The sequence below is a fragment of the Cucumis melo genome, chromosome 12 (assembly GCF_025177605.1).
Source record: "Cucumis melo cultivar AY chromosome 12, USDA_Cmelo_AY_1.0, whole genome shotgun sequence".
Lineage (NCBI taxonomy): Eukaryota > Viridiplantae > Streptophyta > Magnoliopsida > Cucurbitales > Cucurbitaceae > Cucumis > Cucumis melo.
This window is the reverse complement of record NC_066868.1, coordinates 11850719-11869181: the sequence shown is the minus strand read 5'-3', so window position 1 is coordinate 11869181 and position 18463 is coordinate 11850719.

Below are 18463 nucleotides of genomic sequence, written 5' to 3'. Positions count from 1 at the left end.
AGAACAATTCAAAGTATGTATAAGAAGATAAATGTGTCCGAAAACAATTGCACAAAATCATTTGAAAGATATTGCAAACACAAACTCTAGCAAATATTACCGGGGTGTGTGAGTGATTTTATGTAATCCCATTTTGCTTTTTTATATACATGTATAGTTACCATTTGAATGTTTTATGGAATTAAGATGTGCTATTAGTCTACGTAAGTTTAATTAAGCTCAAGTAAAATATTTCAGTTCATTTTTATTAGGAAAATTCAATACAAATATTTACTTATATGTATGCATTACAAAAGAAAAAAAAAAAACACATTTAACATAGGTCGATAACCATCTAGATCTTCATTGTTTTTAAATAAGAATATAAATATTGTTTTCATCTCTAAATTTCTTGTTTTTGCTAATTATAAGTAAAAAATCAAACCAAAATTTAGTTTTAAAATTTAATTTTTCATTTTTGGAATATTACCAAGAATTCAACCATTTAAAAAATAATGAAATTAATATGTTTTGTTTTTGTTTTTCGGGTGCGGAATATGACTAACAATGAAATCATTAAAGGATAATGAAAAAAGGTTTAAGTTTCAAAAAATTAAAAAAAAAAAAGAAAAAAAAAAAGAAAGAAAAGAAAAACGTCACCAAACAAGCCTAAATAAATCTAAATCTAAATCTAAATGTAAATGTAATTTAATTTATGGTGATGTTATCCATTGGCTTTTAATTAAAGAAAGGATATTTTTGTTAAAGATAATTAAGAAAGTATGAAGCTAAGGAATACCACTTTAATTAATTTAATATTGTCTTTGTCAAACAAGGTACATAGGGAATAGGAAGAGGTTTGAACTTTTCCCTTAGCCTTACTCCAAGAATACTATAGTTCCCTTAATATTTGAAGCTTTCACCGATTAATGTTACTTTTATAAAATCATAAATAATTTGTGTAACCTACCTGTTTTCAAATACATTTGAAAATGTGATATTTGAATCTATCGCTCTCCATTGAAAGTGAGAGTCAAATTTTATATTCAAAACAAATTCTTTCCTATTTATTATTATTTTTAATTACAATGATAAATCATAAATCATAAAATTGTTAAAATATCTCACGTGCACACAATGAAAACTTATATGACTTTACACATAGGAATCCAAACTAATAAATAATATAAATTTGAAAGTAATAAACGTAATAATAATCCAGCTTAATTTTCATCGATATAATAAAACTTTCATTATATTTTTATAAATTGTAGGTTTGCCTTTAAATATACGGATAATTTTTTACTTCTTTTTTTTCTTTACGATTTTACTCATCTTTTTTTCATATTATTAATTTTTTCGTATTATTACTTCTTCTTCATTTTCCATTTGTGTTCTTGTTCGTGATTTTTTCATTTTCACATAAAGAATTTTTTCCTTCTTTGATTGTTCACTTCTTCAAATTCCAACTTGGTAAACGATCTTCGTTACCTCTCATATATTTCCTCTTCCAGATCTAAATAATCATGTACCGAAAGCTAAATGATCTTAGTTTAAGATCGTGTACGTAGCAAATATAAAAGATCTTGGGACACAATCTTGAACAAAATTTGTTTAGATCTTGGTACACGATCATCGAAACGATGTCGTGTACAAAATCTAAACGATATTAGTATAGAATCTTGTACTAAATCTAAATGATCTTGGTACACGATCATTAACTAACTCTGGATATGCAATTGTCTACCAATATCTAAACGATCTTGGTTCACGATCGTTTAGAACAAGAATTACACATGCTCGTGTGGCTGGTGTTGATACTACCTACACGATTGTGTGTCATTTTCTACATAATCGAGTATCATGATCACATGTTGACTGGGGCACTTTTGGTATTTCTTAATGTGGGCATGTGAGCTTTCTCCGTTTTTGAAATTATTCTATATAGTATAAATATTTTATCGGTTTGTTATATTTTTTAAAAACCTCTGATAATCGAGGCGATAGAAAGTATAAATAAAAATATCAAAATGAAAGTTATAAATTAGTATCGAGTGGACTTGCACTCAAGATTTTTTTATGTTAATTTTCATAAATGTAACAAAACCCAAAAATATTTACGGCACGTGTAACAAAAAGCAAAAGCTTATGAAGCTGGTGCAATATTTTCATAACTTTCAGATTTAGTCTTGAATATTGTAGTAGATTCTTCACTTCTCTTTTCTTTTTCTTATTCTTCTTTGCGATTTATTCATCTTCGCTTCCCAAATTTCGTCATCTCGATCTTCTAGATTTTCTTTCTTCTATTTTTAAACGATCTATTCTTCTATTTAAATCTCATATTTCATCTTCACTGTTTTCGGCAAGATTTTATGAAGCTACTTCATCTTCCTCAAATCGAAAAATATCAAGATCGTTTAAGTATCATTTTGACATGATCTAAATGATTACTTACCATTGAAAATATGATTGTTTACCACGATCAATACGATTGTTAAAATTTGAAGTCATTTTTCTATTGTTTAAAATGATTTAAACGATCGTGTCGACATGATCTAAACGATTGCTTACCATAATTAATGTGATTATTTAGTATGCATGGTCAACACAATCATTTAGATTTGAAGCCCGTTTCTCATCGTTTAAAAAGAACTACAGGTCGTGTTGATATGATCTAAACGATCGTGTTGATTTTGATAAGTGATCGTTTAGCATGGTCAACACGATCTTTTAGATTTTAAGCATTTTCTCATCGTTAAAAGAAACTACATGATCTTGTTGATACTGCCTACACGATCGCATATCATGATCGTTTAGAATAAGAACTATGCACACGTGTGTGGTCGATTAATCGCGTATTAACTGGGACATTTTTTGTATTTTTCATTGTGGGCCAATAGACTTTTTCCTTTTTTTCAAATTCTTTTATATGTTAATGTTTTACCAGTTTGTTCCACTGCTTTTAAAAAATCCATTTTTTGTTAAATACTTTTAGTTCTGGAAATTTTTGAATAACTTGTTATTCTTGAAATTGTCATTTATAGCAATTTAATAATTAAAATTTATAATTTATAAGAATATTTGACAAAATATTTACATTATATAAAAAATCAAATATAATTAATTTCACCTTGATTATAAATGGTCGGTCAACTTTTTCATTTGTAAATTTTTTTATGTATTTTACTATTTCTAACAATTTAGTCTCAACTAATAGTAAAAAAAAAAAAGTATAAATAATACATTAAAAATGATAAACTGACCTAGAGTTAAGTCCATTTATAAATTCTAAAGATAGAGGGTTTGTTATATGATGAAAATTAACAATTAAGTCATAATATTTTTTAAGTGGCGTTGATTGAAAAGAAACGAATAAATGCTGTTGTTTTGTCGCGTTGTTATTATTATTATTATTATTATTATTTTCCGTCTAAAGTCCTCAATCATGGCAACTACTTCTTCCATGTGCCTAATTTAATTTCATAATCATCAACCATTAACCCATATATATATATATATATATATATATATGTATATGTAGAATTATATTGAAAAGTCTCTGCATTAAAAGATTTCTACTATTCTGTTATACTTACCTTCCCCTCTCTTTTATTAGATTTTTGCTTTAATTTTTACACATTTCTGGTGGGGACCAAATATCTAATCACCATATTATGGTTATCTGATAAATTTCTTTATATTAAGACTTTAAATATTCTCTTTACTCCATCTGTCATATATATCTTTGAGATAAGATTTATCCTAAAACACATCAGGGTGATTTGGGATTAACAAATAAATAAATAAAGTTAAAAAGATAAAAAAAAAAAAAAAAAAGTTAACAAAAGTAAGGGTATGTTTTAATTTAAAGTAGATTTAGAAACATAAAAGCGTATGGTTTATAAAAATTAAAAATACCTCACCCCTTTTAAAACTATGAAATTAAAAGAATTATTAATAGACCCTGACAAAAAGAAATAAATTATTCTCTACATAATCAATCATACCCAAACTTATCATTGCACTTGCTTTTAAATTTTTATCCACCTATTTCTATTTCATTTGACATTTTCATATTCCTATACATTTGACATGTGAATTTATATATATATATATATATATATATATATATATATATATATATATATATTATATACTAAAAAATTTTAAATTTCTCTTATGCACCTATAATAATGTACATATGCTAACTTCATTATAGATCACATTTATTTATTTATTTATTTATTTTGGAGCATTTTTATCTATAGCTATAATTCAAGAAGCTATTTACAAAATTTAGAATTTTTCTTCCTACATTTAAATTTTCTTTTTTATACTTTGAAGATTTAATTTTTTTTCTTTTTTCTATCCATAAGATTTTTCTTTAATTTTTTGAATTTAAAATTTTAAAGATTTTTTGAGAAATATCTATTGACATTTACATTTAATTTTAAGCTTTATTTCCATGAACTAAATACTACTATGATATTTGTATTTCAAGCTTTAGTTAATTTTAGTCCCACATCAAAATAAAATATTTTTAAAAGAAGGAAGAATAATTTATCTTCTAATAAATTATGATCAAACAATTTACCAATGATATATGTACAAAGATAAGTGTTGCTTGAAATGCACAAAGATTGGACCTTGTATTTTTCTTTTTGTTTAATTTTGGTTTATTTTACTCCATTTACTTTAATAGTGTTCATTTTTCCTATAATTTCAACTTGATTCATTTTAGTCCTCCTATTTTCAAAAGAACAATATTTGATTATATATATATACCACAAAAAAGAAAGAAATAATCATTTGTAATATAGTCATTTATGATTGGACAATTTGGTAAGATGCACAAACTTATGTGTTCCTTAAGATGCACTTAAGTGTTTTTCTTTCAAAATGCTTATTTTAGTGTCCTATCTTTAACGATTGTTCTTTTATTCCTTAAACTTTTATAAAGTGACCACTTCTATTCCTTAAAATGAAACACAGATAAAAATAAAAGCACGGAAGGAATATTTTCAAATATATCAAAAACATTTAAACTATTTTCTAAAAGGTAGTAAATTCTATGAAATTTTCTACATCCATTTAAATTATTTTTACACCATGTGAAAATAGTTTTAATTTTATTTTTATTCTAACAACTCTCCCATTACAAAATCAAAATAAATATTTTTAAAACATAGAAATCAAAATAAATCAAATTAAAAATGATTAATTTACATGAATATAATAAAACACTAAAAGGGTTAATCTTCCTTGAATATTTTTCTGGATTTATGAGTTTGGTTTTTGCACCTTCCATTTTTAATTTTGCTGGTTTGTTATATTTTTTTAAAAAATCTCAAGCAAAAATCATATTCAAAGCTAAAATGTTATAAAATTGAATTGATTAAAAAAAAAATTTATGCAGGAAGTTATAAAATTGAATTGATTAAAAAATTACAAATGATTAAACTTTAAATATATATATATATATAATGGGCGGCTTAGATTGGTAGTCTAGAAGTTGGGAACTCTCACATGTTTCCCATCATTTGAGTGGGAGGAAAACTAGGGGAGATTATATCAGCCATGAGCGATATAATATAGTATAGTACTATAGTATATATATCAAATATGTGATATGATATATATATATTAATTAATTACTATCATATCAAAGTATTTAAGCGAAAATTAAAGTTTCCAATGCCTTAGTTTATTCGTTAGGCATATGGCATAGAGATGGATAATGTGGGCATGGGCGGTGCCCCATGTTTCATAAATAATTGTTTAATTTTATATTAGTTTATTTCTCTCAATGTCCGTATTACATAAAATAATCTATGAGTTATATATTAATTCTTTAATTATAAACTTAGGTCAATTCTTTGGACATATATATAAGTTTATACATGTATCGTTTGTTTATATTAGAGTTTTCTCTGTACCAACAGTCATCCTCCATTATTTTAAACGGTATAGACATTAGGTCTATATATCTAGTAGGATTTATAACAACTTACATTATTATGAACCAAGACTCGAGTTTTATTGTACTTTTTTTTTTTGTTTTAATTTCACAAATTAAAATATAAATGTAAATAACTGTTTCTAGAGTAATTACAGCCATTATGTATTTCCTTATTTATCTGTATAGGTTAGTGTATTTAACCTCCTTTTTGTCATGTAAAATATAAATATTAATTCAATTAAATAAAATATTAACCACATGGTATCAGAGCCTAAGTTTTGATGTAGCCGTGACTCCTCCATCTTCTCCAAGTCCGACCATCTAGATATCACCAACCACCCTCTACCAACACTTATTCGTACTAGACCACACTGGCGACTCAATCCCTTTCAATCTCTTGAGAATTCCAATAGCTCGGCTTCCTCAATTAGATCTAATGAATCTGACAACACTATGCAACTTAGCCTCGCTCCACTCTGGCTTCACTTTGCTTAGATTCACTTCGCTTTGTTACTCTGCTTCGACCCATATTCGCTCTACTTCTTTCTAGTTCCCTTTTCTTTTAATTAGTTCACGATCCGACACTTTTTGATCCGACCTAGATCTGCTCCAAATCTGGTCCTCTCTGCCCTGTGGTTTATTCGCATAAACATTCAATCGTGGATATGTCATGTTAGGCTCTAAGTGAGTGACTAAGTTAGGTGAGGATGGTGCGATAAAAGATGCATGTCCTACCTATGCGTTGCCAATTTCATAATGATATGCATGTAGTTCATGTTTTCCTCTCTATCGTGCAAGCGTAAGCGAAGAGAGGTTTCTTGGTAAGTCCAGGGTCGAACTCAAGGAATTGTTATTCTAATTGAATCTATCGTGCAACAAATCCTATGTGGTAGATTCTATGTAGTGTAAGTATGTACAATATGTTTGTCCTAACTATATATACTAAGGTGCGATCGATTGACAGTGCAAGATGTGATGGATAGCATACGAAGGTAATGAAATAATGATCGAAAAATTACTCTATATGCAATTAAACGCTTTCGCGATTAACATGCTAAAAACTCCTAATTAGAGTTAAGGGAAAACACTTACCTTTGAAGCTTTTCCCGACTTCTCTAAATCTCTTCAAGATCATGAATTGGGACCAGCATTAATGCTTACCCGCTATTCTTCGAACTTAGAATCGGGTTGTGAGACCTGTTAATTGAAGGAATATTGAGAGAGGATGGAAAATGGAGGAGGAGATTAGGTTGAGATTTTAGAGAGAAAAAAAGGTTCATTTTGTAATTCAAAATTACAAAAATGACAAAAAAATAATCTTCATTTGAAAATTGCCCCTTAAATAAACCAATTACATGCAAAAATTGCATGTAATTAGTTTATTAAATCTTAACACCTAATAATCCACTAACCTTTAGTGGAACTTAGTGGACTAGGTGTTTACATCTCATGTAGCCACCTATCCCACTAAGTGTTAGTGGGATTATCCAACAAAATGTTGGATTTTTTCACTAATTTAGTCCAATGGCATTTTGGTCATTTGACCATTAAAGTCAAAGTCAAACTTTGATTTTTCAAGCCAAAAGTCATTATTTTGACTTTTTACTGTTTTTTCCATCTTGACTAATTCCGACCTTTCGAGCATGAATCTGTATTTAATTTTCCAAAATTCAAATCACATTTGAATATAAAGCCGGTCAAAGTTTAACTTTTCAAAGTCAAAAGTCAACATTTTGACTTTTTACAACTTTGACCATTTTCATCAATTCCGAGCTTCCTAATATGAATTTGTATTCACATTTTTGATATTTAAGTCATATTTAAACATAAAGCTCTATAACAAACTGATAACCGACATTTATATCACATATATTTGTTAGTTTCTCTCTCTTTACCTAATTTGAACAATTCAAATTTCCATCATATTATTCTAAGTTAATTCCATATGAGCTAGCAGGAGAACCTAATGGACCTATAGATCATAGGCTCAAAGAATCCAAGATGAACTGGCTAAACCCTTTTAGACCGAGTTAATCAACATTCCTTAACTTACGGGTTATTCCACTAAAGTCCCATAGTTGCACTCCCATCACTATAGATATATTTGTGTCCATCTGATATAACCATGATAAGTGGGTTAATCCTTCACAGGTTGTTCATAAGCACGACTAGGTCAAAATACCGTTTTACCCCCGAGACTACATATTGTTCTTTACGTCCCACTGATTTACTATTGAATATTTGGTTTAAGGTCCAACCTATAAACCGAATCCCTCTTGGCCAATGAGAGGACGGGATCCCTTGTTCAAGACTTGGATTTAGTCCTTAAGGGAACAACCTATCTACTAACCCTAAAACAGGTACGAGTAAATTCCGTCTTGTACCCTACGTCCCTAGCCATCCACCCGATCTTACCTGTGAAATGGGGGGCTTATTGGGTCAGCGCCATTGAGTTGCCCTCACTTATGCAAATCTAAGGATAATACAGTTTGAAGTTTATAGTTAGCTCAAGATTAAGATTAAGTTACCTAGATCATTATAATCGAAATAGTCAGTTTATATAGTCAACGGTGTTATAACTTATAAATGACTATTTTATGGTTCTAGTCTTATGTAAACTCTTTACATAGGATACCCCCACTCCCATGTCTCTACATGAATGATTCAGTATCACATCGTTTCTACTGACTACTGAGCGGACCGCATCTATAATGTTCCCGAAATAAGGCGCCCAATCTTATTCATATATTATAGACCGTGTGGGCTATAAACTTGAACTTGATCCACATTTATGTCTCTATATAAAGTTCAAGTCTACATTAGATAGCCTATTTATTTAATATAATACAATTTAAACTACAAACTATGAGTTTTAGGACATAGATTCCAATAGGATAAACATGGTGATGGAGTGTAATGAATTGTGAACTTATGTAACAGACATGAAAGAATATTTAACTAATTAATCACAAGGTAATGTTTAATCATGTCCTTGCTACTTACCCTCTTGAGCAGTTGGTGACAAGCGCTAGCCAAGCGATGGAGTGAGCTTAGCTAAATGCAACAAACCTTGTAAGTTAATTCTCTTATAAAAAACTTACCACAATCCTAAACTACTTATAACACTTTAACAGATGAACAGTAAAGAAGTGACATATTGAGAGGAAATACAATTGTATTGTCTTGATAAATGTAGATCTTACGACCATGTACACTATGAATGTCAACATTACAACGAAAATACAAAATGGAAAGTAAGAAAGGGGAGCCGAGCTGCAGAATACCTAAGCATTCCTTGGCTTTTTTTTTTTTATAAGTTAGGTGGAAGAAGATGATGACTTCTCTCTCTAATGTCTCTCTAAGCTTTCACTTACAGTTTGACCGGAGAAGAGGTAGAAGGTCTTTTACAAAAGGTGGAAAGGCTAGTTTTTTCCACCAGCTCTCATGGAGCTCTCTAGGTTCTGGTCCATTCAGACCCCCCTCTTTAGATGGTAGAGATGGATGCTTTTATAGACTAATTTGGGTGGGGAGTTTCTATTTCTTCTACACTTGTCAACACTGAACACTACATTGTCAAGTCATATCACTCAAACAACCATTCTTATCTTCTCGTGAATCTCCTTACGTGATGATGTGGCATTCCGCCTAGCAATGTTAATCACCAGAAAACTTCTTATAGTGAAAGTCCTTGCACGTGTTCTTCTTGTGATTCACCGTATTTCTTCTTTCTTTATAATCCTGCGATAAACACTAAAGAATAGGGTAAAATAGGCATGATGACTTATGCAAGTTGTATTCTTTTATGTTTTTGAATTTGTGATTGAAGCTACAATTTTTGACACATTATCCTACATTTTGGCTCCACTATTCTACCTAAAAGGCCATAATAACTTGACTTCTACAAGTTTTCACACTTAGAAATTTAGAACAATGCTTGACCTCAAGCATTACTTCGTATTAATGCTTGTCCTTAAGCACCATTCCATCTCAAAGACTTACCTTCCTCTTTGCATCCCTAAACTTCTCATTGCACAAGCTAGTCTTATTTTACTGTTAGTGTTTACTCTCATCGTGTACTGCCCACTACGAAAATATTTTGCTTCATGTTTTGGAGTGGATCATTAACTGCCTTCTCCAAAATCATTTTGCTAGGTGACACCAAATGAGTCAGTGCCACACTATTTGGATGTTTAAATGCATCATCAAATGAAAGCTAGTGGATCACAGAAAGGCTTTTGGACTTGATCTTGGAGCAGCTTATCCCCTTGGTCAATTAGGGGATCATCAAGATTGGACATTTCAGATGGAACTTCTCAAGAAAGGTTATGGCAAGAGTTTGAGAAGTATTCTTTTGCCACGAAGAGGAAGTGTGGGTTGTTTAGGTGTTGCGGGAAGGGCTAGAAGTTTGGCTTTTGGTGAAGTAGTGGTGATTTTGAGGAGTTGGATTTTGGAATGAAAGGGGAGGTGGTGGCGTGTTAGGTGGAGTAGTGGTGATTTTGGCCTTTGTGGCATTGATTGTTTTGGATTGAGAGGGTGAAATAGTTTTTTTGGGCGCTTTGTACTTGGGTAATTCGATTGCCATAAGAGATAGAGGGTCCCTAGAGTCATTGCTTCATTCTTGATTTTCTTCTTTGATCCTGAGGCCTATTATTCCTCGCCTCATCTCTTTCGCTTAAGTGGGGTTTCCTTTTCCTCCCTTTCTTCTTCTTCTTCAATTTCATCTTCAACCTTCATTTCATTGCCTTCAGAACCTTTTTACTTATTATTCGTTTTGAGGCACTTTTCTTCTGATTTATTTTTATGGAGGTTAATCGTGTTCTTTAAGCCAATCATTTTACAAATTTTATCCTTAACCGCAGTTCTTGAGTATTTTTACAACACGAGAATTGCTTGCAAACACAACTCTTCTATGAGATATGGAAAAGGGTCTTGTGCCGCGTGGATGTATTTGCAAATGACTTAACCAACATTTATTTGGATCTCTTGCATTACATAATATAATAAAATTGCTTTATCTAAAGAGATCTTACTATTGTAATGCGTTGGCATCAACTTCTTCTTTACGAAAAATAACCAAACGCTGGCCTTCGCGTTCAGCTGGTGAGGGAAGAGTTGATATTTCTCAGTTGACATCTTGTCCCATGTAGCCCCTTTCCAAGCTATTGTTTCCGACTTGTCTTTCATGTCATCCCGCGTTAGATTCTTAAAAATTGTATGCCCAACCGCATTATCATCTAGTCCAAAGAACACATTGATGTGCTTTGCCCAAAAATAAACTCTTTCCCCTTTTTACCACCGCATAGTCTTCTTCATCATTTATAAAACCTTTGTAAAATAGCTTGACTACATCTATCCTTATTTTAAATACCCCTTCGAAGAATTTCTCCCACTTGAATGCTCGAATGGGGGCTCCTAGAAACGATGACAATCTGTCTTTGAAAGGGAAGAGACCCTTTTCAACCTTAAAATTCTTACTCACATATTCGACGGAGAAAGTTGTATTCTCGTCGCCTAGTCCAATATTCTCATCTTCTTCCTCTTTTTGTGTCCTTTCGCCCACAAAAGCTTTATTATTTTTTTTCTTCTCTCCTGTTGGCGAATTTCTCCTTTAACACCTTCTTCTTGATTGTAACCTTTCATTTCTTCCTTAATATTTTTGCCACCTCATCCTCCACACGGCGGTCACCTCATCCTCCACACGGCTCAATTCCTTCAACTCTTTTACTAGTTCTTCACAGAACTCCTCGCTTTGAGTTCTTTTTGTCTTGCCCTTCTCTGCAGAAAGGGTTAATTTTTTAGCTTTGTTGAGGAGCTCTTCCCAAGGCTAATTTTTTAGCTTTGTTGAGGAGCTCTTCCCACTCCCTTAACTTTGTCTCCTTTTCTTCCGCACGGGCTTTAATGCCCTGCACAATGACTTTTAGTTTAAGGAGGCCAACTGCCACCTTTTCCTTCGTCGCCTAGATCTTTGATGCGAGCCTCTCAAATTCTTTTGGGGCTGTAGGCGGGGAGGTTTTTTCTTGATCATGCTCGCCTTGTTCCTTTATTTCCTCTTGCCCTTGTCTCTTCTTCCTCTTCATCTTTTGTCTCTTTTTCTTTTCTCTTCTCCTCATTCTTCTCCTTCAGTTCTATTTCTTTCTTTTCCTTCTCTTCTCTTTCCCTTTGTTCTTTTTTGGTCGTCTCTATTTCTTCTTTTTGTTCCTTCTTCTCCCGCTCTTTCTAAGTTTTCCTTGTGTCTTGAACTATTGCTAACAAAACAGTTAGTTCGGATGCATGCAGTTTTACCTCTACTCCATTAATTATCAATGGCTTCAATACCTCTTTATCTTGTTCTTCACTCCCAACCCTTTGTGCTGAAATGTGGCTGGTATCACTTATTCCTTCAACATCTTGGATCATGGGGTTGAGTTGGACTTGCTCCGACCAGGACCATTAAAATGAACTCGTTCAATCTCCTCGTGAAATTTGCTTGGTTTGACAGACATTAACTTCTTAAGGGCTTGGGTTAGGGCTCTCTTTTCAGCCATTGAGGTAGGAAACAGATGAAATGAGTGGAATGTGAAAGATTAAGGAAGGAACAATACTTGAAATTCATTGGAAGGAATGATCTAAGGGAAGCTTAGAGTTCTTCACAGATTGCAAGTGGCGAAAGAGTGTATGTTAGAGTTTAAGAAAGTTTTTAAAGATGAGCTCAACAATGGTTAGGGTATAGTTACTGCATTAGTCATCGATATGTGCTTTAAATATTATGGGATACTCTAACACGTTTTTTGTGTTTCTTAGATGGCAGTTAATCATTGCGTTTATTTGAATTTTTGAACTTGACGTTTCAAATTATGCGAAACCCTAATTACCCTAGATCTTTTCTTTTACCCAAGAAGCTTATCGAGATAACTATAACACATGACACGTTTTGACCTTGATCCTAGCTTGCACCGTGGTCTTATTGTGTAGCACCATCTTTGCCAAACTTTCACACGATTGAACTTACTTCTTTCCTAACTTGTCAAAATTTCTAAGCTAGAAAGCAATAAAAGACCTAATTAGAAGAGAGCAATGAAAAAAGGTGATAAATACAAAAATGATGCAATTGCAAGAGTGATAAAGAAAGGGTGACAAGAGTAAAGAATATGTGTGACAAAAATGTATTGGTAAGATCACTATAATGATATTAGAAAATGAAATGAAGGTTGCTATTGTAAAGAATAAGAATAAGGGTAGATAGTTTACCAAGTTTTACCTTGTCAAAAAGTAATTTATAAAACCCTTACTTATTAATATGGTAGAATACTGGCAAATCAGGATATCAAACCTAAGGGAATGGAAAAGAATAACTAATCTTGAATTTCACTTGAAAGAAATTGTTAGAAACGTTTAAGAAGCCATTAAAGGAATTTGTAAAAAATTTAATCAATTGTATTAAAGAAAGAAAGAGGAAAAGGAATTTGTATTTGTTTACAACTTAAAGTAATGAATGTGTAAAGGATTACTCAAATGATTAAAGAGATGTAGGAGAGATTGGAAACTTAGGGATTTCTTCATCATTGTGAAAAAATTTGCAAAGGAAAAATCGAGGGGATTTAAGTGTTCTTGGTCCATTTAATTTTGAGATTTAAATTGCTTGAATCAACAAAATTAAATTGATCAATATTCATACCTCTTTACATACCAAGAATAAAAAAAAATGCATAGGAGAAATTGCTTCAATAATGCATTAATTGTTCAACAAAAAATTAGGGTATAACTTTTATCCAAGAATTTGGCAAAATAAAAGATTGCCTAATTATGATGCCAAAAAATTGATGCTAGAATTAGAAAAAAAGATTAATCTACTAAATTAATTTACAAAAAAGAGGGGCATATTGCATGCTTATATTTCAAATCACAAATTGAATTCAAGAAAATTGATTTGGCCAAGAAAGAAAGTATTATTGAACACAATTTGTAGAGGTGTCGCAGGGGATTCTAAAGCTAATGCGAGTCAAGGGGCTTTGGGACATTTACCAAAATGCCCTTGATCTTCAAATTGCCTAACTTTTTTGTTCGGACTCTGTCTTAGGTGATTTCATTACGTTGGGTTTGTAACCGAGTCTACTTTCATATTCTACACAAAAATATCAAAATAATGAATACATATATGTTACGGGTTGAGAATAGAACTATTATAAAAGAGTCAAGATTTGTGCCAACAAAATACCCCTCATTTAAGCTTTGTTCATCTCGAGCAAATTAAATCCTAAAATCAAAAAGTCAAGCAGCATTCACTGGAAGCAAACATCAATTTAAGAGAAAAATAAATGATCATGCAAGTATATAGGTGATACATTTTTAACGAGTCAACCTAGCGACGTTACTCAATGCCTTCACAGTCTATCCAAACCTATATTTAAACTTAGTTCAAACCATCAAAGAGATTACAAGTTATTAATTGATGGTGGGGTTGAACTAAGTTCATTTGAAACAAGCACGTTTAGATAGTTACTTAAGTTTTGCTACTCGGATGTCACTTAAGTTTTGCTACTCGGATGTCAGACATTCTTCGAAAAGATGAAAGACACTTTAGACTTGTTTTCCTCTACTGTGGATCAGGAAGGATTCCTCCTCTTTTCAAAGCCCTCAATCAAACTTGATGTAATGTTTAGAACGCTAAGAGAAAGTTGTTTGGTTTTGCTTAAGTCAAAAATGATATTTCCCCCCAAAAGTTTTGATAGTTTGGAAACTCAACACATTTTACTTGACCTAGCTGACTTCTCACTATTTTTATGAGCTTTTTTTTAATGCATACTGTATTTTTTTATGTGGTTTTTTAGCTCTTGATTTCCTCAATTTTTTTGTTTTGCATTTTGCAAGCCTCTCTTTTATTTCTTGTTGTGTAGATGCAACTTGGTTCATGGTTATGTCCTGTTAAGTTCTAAGTGAATGACTAGTGAGCGATTATGATAGGAATATGCGATAAAAGGAGCAAAACTTATCTATGCGTTGCTAATTTTCACAAGATAAACATGTAGTATAAGTTTTCCTCTTTCATGCCCAAGTGTAAGCGAAACAAGAGATTTCCTGGATAAGCCAAGGTTGGACACAGGGAAATTCTATCAAACCTTAGTGATAAACCTTACTTCTTATCTAGGTAGTATACAATGTCTATACAGTAAAGTAAGTGTCTATGTGTATATTAGACCTACTATCTACACTAGAGATTCTTTAAAAGGTGACAAGAAGTGGTGGAAAGATGGAGAGTGGACTAACTTGTTTTAAAGAAAGTGTGAAGGAAAGTCACCGCGTTATAGGCAATTAAGCCATGCTATAGTCCTTAATGTGATAGCGATACTCAATCATCTTCTAATTAAGGCAAACACTTCTCAATGTCTTAAACGCCACACTTGCTCGTCTCTCAAGATGCAAATGATAAAAATTAATGAAGTATTAGCTATCTAGAGATATTTACTTGTAATGGTCACATTACCTGTCTTTTAAGAGTGATAACCTCTCGGTGCTAAATTATCACACTTGTTCTCCTTTCGGGACACAAATGATGGAGGTTTAAGCACCAGGATTGAGTTTGTTTCCCGATTCCTTCCTGCACATGTTTAGCCATATCCTTGCTACTTACCCTCTTGAGCAGTTGGCGACAGGCGCTGGTCAAGGGATGAAGTGAGCTAAGCTAAACGCGATGAACCTTATAAGTTAGTTCTCTTATCAAGAACTTACCACAAACTTAAACTACTATTAACACTTTAACAGATGAATAGTAAAGAAGTGATGATTGAGAGAAATAAAGTTGCATTATCTTGATAAATTTAGGCCTTATGACCATGTACAATATGAATGTCAACATTACAATGAAAATACAAAATGTAAAGTAAGAAAGAGAGACGAGCCACATAATGCATAAGCATTCCTTGGATTTCTTTTACAAGTTAGGGGGAATAAGATAATGACTTCTCTCTATAATCTCTCTCTAAGTTTTCTCTTACAGTTTGACCGAAGAAGACGTAAAAGGTGTCACCCCTTGCCCCAACTGTCATTCCATGCAACTAGATGGGGCTATGTCATCTAGACATCCTTCGCGTACCTCTTCCTGAGATGATGCGTCGAACGCCTAGTGAGAGAACAACTCCTTCTCACTTGTCTCTTCGCAACGTTCTTTACTTGAACCTTGGAGATCTCAACCCTTTGCAGCTGAAAACAAATCTTAAACTTAGCTTTATCACCTAGTACTTAATCATTAGTTATAAAAAACTTTTAACATCTAGGCGATAAGCTCAAAAAACAATGCAGAGTTCATACATTACAAGTACAATCCTTTTTCTTGCAAGTATGTAAATAAAACCAAGTTCTACACATCTTTCTTCTTCCACCATGGTGCTTTTCTTCACGTCAAGGTAAGACAACCTTCAAGGCTTCCTATCCCTACCTCAATTCTTTGACTATTTTGCTCTCTGGGCTTGGCCTCACCAACCTAGGTGTGCACTCGCTTTTCTGCTGAATTGAGTTTTGGGCGTTAAGTTTGCGAAATACCTTTTGGGGAATACAACAACTTCAGATATAACAACAACAAGGTTAGATCATGATCATAAAACATAAGGATCTCATCACATCAAAACATAATCAATAAAACCTCAATTGCAACACGCTTGATAAGTTCTATGCGCTTAAGCCATGATGCATCCAAAATCCTCATTGTGACTTAGGATTATCCCATCGTTTGGACTTGGGATTCACATTTAACAAGCGTCACGTGAGTTACCTCAGATTTTCACTAGCGTCTTGCCATAATCATTTCTCAGACCTAGGATTCACATTCAACCAACGTCTTATTCAACATTTCTTGCTTAGATCTGGGATTCACATTCAACTAGCCACTACTAGAAAAAAGACCTTTCTTGACTGTTGTAGTTTTTATTTCTTGACGTTTTTTGAAAAAACCGTCAAGAAATGGGTGATTGGAAGGAGAAATCATCAAGAATATTTATGGAAGATCAATTTTCAGCTTTCTTGACGTTTTTTAAACGTCAAGTAATATGTATTTTTTCTTGACATTTTAAAAACGTCAAGGATTATCTATTAAATTCTTGACGTTTTATAAAACGTTAAAATTATTTATAATTTCAACATTCTTGACGTTTTGTAAACGTCAAGTAATATGTATTTTTTCTTGACGTTTTAAAAACTTTAAGTTATATCAATTAAATTCTTGATGGTTTAAAACGTCAAGAATTTTTAAAAAAGGCGGAGGGAGTTATTTTCGAAATTTCTTGACGTTTTAAAAACATAAAGAGTTACTTTTTATTAAATTTTTCATTAATTAAAAAATTAAAAGCCCTAAATTTTCTTTTTGCCTCCCCCATCGTACGCGCCTCCTATACCTAAATTTTCTTTTATTTCGTGCCTCACTCGTCTGCTAAGTTTCAGTTGTCTTGCCGAATGTCGCTCCGTCGCTCCGTTGCTCCGTCTTGAGTTCCATCTTCAGTCGAACGTTGTTGTGGTTATGGTTGTGGCTGAACAATGTAATTAGTGGTTGTTGCTGAACGTTGTCTTCCATCTTCGGTTGTATTGAGTTCGCTGAACATCGTCTTCTATCTTCGACCGTCGTCTTCCATCTTCGGTCATCATCCACTCTAAAAGCTTAAGAAGGTGACACTGATTCTTATTCCATCAAATTCACTTGGTTTTCGTTTTTCCAACGATCTCTGTTTTCTTTTATGCATTTTCGAGGATTTTGTTGTCTGGTTCAATTATTTAATGCTACATTTTGGGGCTTCTCTGTTCTGTAGTTTCTTTAGCATTTCATGAATTTGGGTTTCTTTTTAATGTACATATAATCACTATGTTGCACCAAAATTGAAAAGAGAAAAATTAGAGGAAAGTACTGGAGGTAGAAACTGAATGCATAGACTAGAGGTTATGGAAAGTTTTAACTTTTGTTAATTTATATTAGTGGCAGTCTCGTGCTTATGGTATTGGGACTTGATTTTCTTGTTACTTAAGTAGTTCTATGTGAAGTTGTGAATTTGGGTTCTACATCATTTTAATGAGGTGAATATAATGCTCAAATTATTGTAGTATGAACATTTTGTTGTATAGAGAATGATATTCATGAATGCCTCTTTAAGATTTTTTTTTTTTTATGATGATTGTCTGGTGTGTGGTGTGGGGTTTTAACTTTTAACAAGAAAATGAGTTAAATTAATAAGAAGAATAATAATAGGTCGTAATTGAAGAAGCTAAAGGATATGGGTTCAAATGTTTGTGGAGAAAAGCATATGGGTCTTCAATGGTTGTGGCTCTCATAAAATATTTGTTTTAATGTCTCAATGAAAATGAACCTTATTTTCTTTATTTGTTTCGTTGTGGGAAAATTTGTGATGGGGGTTTGAAGAAACCTAATGTTGTGTAGGAATTTATTTTGTTTATTTGGTTAGTTGGGGGAAATTTAGTCCTATTAAGTGAATATTTGTTCAATCTCCATATTTGTTTTTTTTTTTAATAATCTCAACAACACTTTTTCAACTAATTTAATTTACATTA